Here is a 6,695-nt window from a genome sequence, read left to right as displayed (position 1 = left end):
GGCATAAAATAGCTTTGCTTTTCTCCACCGTGCCTGTGTTACTGAAAATCCAACAGACAGTGGGATGCTGTGGGGACACCGCAGGAGAGGCAGTGGGATTCATGGGATCTAGGAATGAACTGACCAGTCTGCCTCATACTTGGCTTTACTCTCAATAAGGCAGCAGCCCCTTCACAGAGACAGGGGGTGGCTGATTGTTTCTCCTTTTGTCTAAAGTTGGGTGAACTTTGACTCAGTTAGTAGTGGTTGACAGGCATGAGCAATGCCCTCATGAAGACGTCTGACTTAGCTAAAATTAGTGCAATGTAATCATGACTTCATGTTGCCCAATATAATCCATCTTGTGAAGAGAGGGGATGATGTTTTTCAAATGGTTTTTAGCAGCAGCATCAAAAAGAACTCGTAATCAGCTCTCAATCATTTCTCCTGAGGGAGAGGAGCAGAGTGTGGATGATACAGATGACACACAACCCTGGAATCTTTCACATTTGGTTTTGATTAATGCTTGCATTTCATTGGCATGCAGGTGTTCCTAATGTTCTCAGAATTGAGATCATTTCAGTTTTAGCACTAAAGCCAAAAAGAAGACTAGAAGTATCTCTACAGACCTGGAAAGGTAGAGTGCATAGATGGACTGGAGATGGAGGGATAAAATCCTTTCTAGCAATGACAAAAACAATACTTTACTTGTTATGACCACAGAAAACACCACCCCATAAACAGCGTGACTTGCCCCTCTTCTGCTGCAGGGATGGCTAAATGTTTTATTTTAAATGAACCTGTACCAGATATCAGGAGCTAAAATATAAAGAGGTAAGAAATTGTCTTCGTAGCGATGTTGAGGAAACTTAAAAGTCTGGCAACTTTGGTTTTTGAATGCATCTCAGGCACTTTCTAGCTACATGGATCTTGAAGATAATTACTGGGAAGGTCTTTGAGCCAGTTTGCACAAAAGCAAAGAGTGTATAATGCTGTTTACCTTGGTTATTGTGCATAATCAATAAGGTTTTGTGGTAAGTACCCCGTAAATGGCATTATGCTATTATTAAGTAGTTGATGCAGGTAAGTGATGTTGATAATGAAGGTGGCCATGTGTGTTTAGATGCAAGAGGTTTATGGGCAATATTTGTACCTTCCTCTCAATTTTTCTGTGAACTTAAAATTGCTCTAAAAAAATTAAGATCTTAGGGGAAAAAAAAGGAGGGCTTGTACCTCGCTTGATTCATTTTGTTAAGAAGATGTTGGAAGTAAGATAGGATGCAAACTCAGCCATGCATGATTGAACAGAAATTTTCATCATTATCCCAGATAAACAGATAAACTCCCACTAAGGAGGTCTAGAGAGAACGGCATACATTACAGATACTTTTGAGTTAAGTGGACATCTTACCTGAAATCTTTATTCACCAAAGTGCAAGGCACCAAGTGGGAGTTCAATACACTTACTTATACTCTAACTCATTGTCTGAAGTTGAGTGGGTGGTAGATTTACATGCAGTGAGCTGGCATTCATATGGTGCAGAGAGTTTTGGGTAGGGAATTCAGCGGGTGAGCTCATTGGATACTTGACAATCTTTGGCTTTGAAGTATAATGAATCTTTATTTTTTCCCCAGCTTTATTGAGAGACAATTGACAATTTATTCATAAATGTAAGCTGTGCATCATATTGATCTGATACACTTATATGGGTATGTGTATGTATATGTAATATGATTCCCATCACAGCATTAGCTAACACCTCTATCACGCCACATAATTACCACTACCATTTCTTTTCTTTTTTTTTAATTTATTTGATAGAGAGAGAGAGAGAGGTCACAAGTAGGCAGAGAGGCAGGCAGAGAGAGAGGGAAGCAGGATCCCTGCTGAGCAGAGAGCCCGATGCGGGGCTCGATCCCAGGACCCTGAGATCATGTCCTGAGCTGAAGGCAGAGGCTTAACCCACTGAGCCACCCAGGCGCCCCACCATTTCTTTTTTTGTGGTGAGAACATTTAAGGTCTACTCTGTTAGTAACTTTCAAATATATAAAACAGTACTGTTAACTAGAATCACAATACTGTTCTTTGGGTCCCCAGATCTTATTCATCTTCTAACTAGCAGTTTGTAATCTCTGACCAATGTCTTTCCATCCACGTTCCCCACGCCCTTGCTCTTGTAACCTCCATTCTGCTTTCTGTTTCTTCAAGTTTGCCTTTCTTAGATTCCACGTATGAGAGATACCGCACAATGTTTGTCTTTCTCTGTCTGCTTTGTCTCGCTTCGCATGATGCCCTCTAGGTCCATCCATGTTGTCACAAATAACAGGATTTCCTTCTTTCTCATGGACGAATACCATTCTACTGTATACACATACCACGTCTTCTTTACCCATTTTTAATGAAACTTTAAATACTGAACTAGATGCGTATTTTCTGTTGCCTGTTGGATGCTTGGTGAGGTCTTTCGGAAAGAAGTAAAGATAGCAGCTTAATATTTGGAACCCAGGGAAACCCTAGCATCCCAGGAATTCAAGCAGTATGCTTTTTTTTTTTGAAGTTTTTTTTTAATTGGAGAGAGAGCGAGCGAGTGAGCGAGAGAGAGCACGAGTGGTTGGAGGGGGAGCAAAGGGAGAGGGAAAAGCAGGCACCCCACTGAGCAGGGAGCCCAACGTGGGGCTCAATCTCAGGACCTCAAGATCATGACTCAAGCTGATGGTTGATGCTTAACCAACTGAGCAACCCGGGCGCCCCTCAATCAGCATGCTTTTAGGAGCTGACACACATTAATTAATTCTATACCACCTTCCAAATTAGGCTAGAATAAACCCTCCTTAGTTTCTTATCTGAGGCCTAGATTCAAAGTCAGGCTTATCCCGTCCCACGCCATAACAAATGGTATATATATATATACACCATTTATATATATGCAAATATATATATTTATATATAAAAGAATATATATACATATATGTATATAATTCTTTTCCTGCTCTGGTAGTTTTCTAATCAAATCAGCAGTCTTATTATTTACACTCTACTTTCCTCAGTCTCTTCACTATCACACTAAGAAGGAGACAGGTATGAAGACGAGCTTTGGGATAAAGATATAAATGGCCTTGCTCTGGTCCTCTAGTGGCTCATGGCCTTTGGTAGGGTCAGCATGCTGTAATTATGTGAAAAATGTAACTGTAGAAGTTTGGATACAATACAGAAACAGAAGCACAAAGAAAGGAAGTTACTTTCTGGTAAGCTAAGGTCAAGAATCATGGGAGTGAGCCAAGTCTTCAGGGCAGTAGTACTGCCTGAGTTGAATTTATTCATTCAACATTCTATAGCTATTTATTGAACAATAATTATTATGTATCAAGTCTGTCCCAGGTCCAGTAGATACAGCAGTGAATAAACAAGCAAATGATAAATAATAATACATCTGTGAACAAACAAACAAACAATAAATAACAAGAAGTAATAAGGCCACTGGAGAAATATAAAGCAGAAAAGGGAGAGAGGGAGTCCAGGTGTGGGATGGGTAGAATATTAGAGGGTAAATTTTGATCATTATGAAGATGCTATGTTTTGAGAAAACCATTTTGATGGTGACACCAAATGTTCTGATTAAAATGCAAAGTCTTTGTTTTCTTTACTCGGAAATATGTCTAACAGATTCTTACTCCAAATCTAACTCCAATCTATTTTTGGTCAATTTTCATATTCGACCTATTTCATTTTTGTATTCTTTGAATTTCTTACAATTATATATAGTTACCATATCCAGAGAAACAAATATATACACATTTCTTTTTTCAAAAAATATTTTAAACTCTGAGGCTGTGTTGGCTTTTTAGGGACATTAGTTGTTATTCCCTAAACAACTATTATAAAGGAAGTTAATTGTATGAAATATGATATCTCATATTAGAGTAGTACTTACAAAACAGTACTCAATTGAGAATTTCCCTGGGCCTGTCTGGTTCTAAGAATAATATTTTGGCTTGGATATCCTCCCACCATCTAATTTGTTACTCAATTAAATCAGGACAGCTGTAAGAAAGAGGTGTGCACCAAATGGAAAAGTAAATACCATATCAAGCAAAACAAATGTATTTAGTAATCAAAAGGACTGGCTATGATCATTGTACGTTTGAGAAAATTGGAGAAAACCCATGAGTTCTCAAGAATTAATAGATACTAGATGGTAGCTACACTTTACATAGAGAAGTAAAATCACTGAGTGATATACTTGAAACTAATGTAACATTGCACATCATGATCAAATTAAAAAAAAGAATCAACAGATACTTTGTAAGAAGTTCTGAGTTGTGCATTTGAAAACATATGACATTTAGTTTCCCAGAACACGCAGCTCCTTCCTCATAAAAATCCATGAGTCCCTAAAACAATTGCATTGAAATGGATCTGACCCTCTTTCCTACAGCAGCGTATGGGGTAGTGCTCATGCAAGGAGTTGACTGACTGGAGTCTTTATGGTTCTAAGACCCAGGGAGACTAATATATTCTTCTTCCTGCTGCATCTCCCAACTTTCTGGGAGCTGCAGAAAGTTGGGTGTCTTAGTTGCTTGTCTAGATAGTTGCTTGTCTTCCAAGCACTATCTAAAAAGCATGTCTCTGTATGAGAATTCCTTGGGGATTTCATCAAAAGGGCTGATTCTGGGAGCTCATCTCATACCTTTAATCAGAATCCTTGTGTTGATGCTTTCTTTTAATAATGACAGATACTGATGCCTGTGCTGTGAGATACTAACAGAAGTGGTTCAATTATACCTTCGTCCATTTACACAGTATGTGAATGTGTCTTAGCAAGACAGGAAAACTGCCCCTAAACGGAAGACTTTCACTCCAAGGAATTCCAAGAGATTGTTGTCTACGAGCTGAGTAAGATCTGCAGATTCTCAGCAAAGACTGCTGTCACTGCTCCAATTGCCCTATCTCTAGAAGTCCTTCTCCGGCACCTCAGGGGAGAGCTGTGACGCCCAAAGACACGTCGTGTGCTGGGTGAGGTTTGGCTTTCGTCAGTTGTTCTCTCCCTAGTCACCTCTGAGGGTGTCAGTTGGCTTATCTCCTCCTGGAGTGGCGGCCCCAACGGCAGGGTGCAGGTCACTGCCGCTTATCACCACTTTACATGGCTTCTCCAAGCAAATGGTGAGCCCTACTTGACTCTGGGGCGAGAGTCCTATTGATGATTAACTTCAGACAAACATCTGGTTGTCATTACCAGTGGCAGCAGACCAGAGCGGGGCGCTGTCCGGGCTGGTGTGGTCACCTCACAACCATCAGGACGAGCTATAAAGAAAATTTAACATATCCTGTAATTACAGTCTGCCCAGCGCAGAGGGACTGAGGAATCTGCAGATCTGATTTCAGGCCCAGAGGAAAATGTTTATTGTATCTGTTCCACACATTTATTTACTCAGAGGTCGGGAGGCCCCGCTGAAATGCGAGTTACCCCGGCCCAGCTGCTCCTGCAGGGGCCGAACGCCTTCTTGTTTAGGTCAGGAAGCTCCAGCGTGGCTCCAGGCCTATGGTCTCTTAATTCTTTTACAGGCTTTGGGATTTGGGCAGATGGAAATGGATGGGGGCATCTTGTCTGGAAAAACAATCCTTACCCACCACAGTGCAGCGTGCCCTCCTTGGGTGCTCTCCTCCACCTTCTGGTGGTGCCTCCAGAGGCTTCCTCAACCTCTTGCTCCTTCTTGCTCTTGAGCTGTGGGATTGAGTCCATGAATTAACACCTACTGCTCTTCACAGGCTCGTGCTAGGCATTTTCATCACATTTTCTCTTTTCTCCTCACAACTCCCTGTGAGTCACACATTGTTATACTCATGAAACTAAGCATTGTTGATTTGAAGGAAGTAATGGCATCTTCCCTGACATAATGGTGGAGAGAAACCTCCTCATTGCCACACAGACTGGAGGGATGATCTTGAGTTTGCCTTTAGGATTTTTCTCTGTGGACTTTCTGACAAAGTGAGCTTAGAACTGAGGGCTGTAGAAATGGATTGACAAATGCCAGGACTATCCTGAGATAGGAGCTGTGAAAATCCAGTAACCTGCACACTCCTGCCTTCAGGGTACTAGAATCTAACACTGAGATATGTGTGGAGAAATAGGTGTAACCCCCAAGCTAAGAGATTATATGACACAGAAGGGCGACCATGGGAATCAGGCAAAACTTCATGTGGGGTGATCGTCTGAGAGGAGCAGTGTGTGAAGGAGGAGGGGTGGGCAGGGCTGGTTTTGAAGCTCTGAAGAGGTGATGGGTTGAGTCTTTGGCTTCCGTTTTACCCTCTTTCAAACTCCACATCCCTCAACTGTCTCCTTTCCCCCATCGAATGCAAAAAAGATTGCCTGAATTTGTTCAAACAAGAGTTTAAATGGCTCATGTCAAGGAATATATTTCTGAAGAGGAAATTTCATGCATTAGCAGGTTGATTAGGGAAGTTTGGGAGTAGACGGTGTCCTAACTCATGGACAGGTTAACCTCTACAGAGAGATTGGCCAAGAGGAAGTAAGATCCTGAAACCCTCCAGTGGGTAAGTGGGCAGGCACTGGAGAGAGGCCACACTGTGGCTTCTGAGAAAACACAGCCCTGATCTAGTTTTCCATAAACTGGGACATGAGGCAGGCTACTGGGGAGAGAGGAGGGACTCAGACTCAGTTATCAGCAATGCATCTAAGAAAGGGCAGGGTGGTATT

Source organism: Meles meles, chromosome 17 (assembly GCF_922984935.1).
Source record: "Meles meles chromosome 17, mMelMel3.1 paternal haplotype, whole genome shotgun sequence".
Taxonomy (NCBI): Eukaryota; Metazoa; Chordata; class Mammalia; order Carnivora; family Mustelidae; genus Meles; species Meles meles.
The sequence above is the reverse complement of the archived record's forward strand: the minus strand, read 5'-3'. Positions refer to the sequence as shown.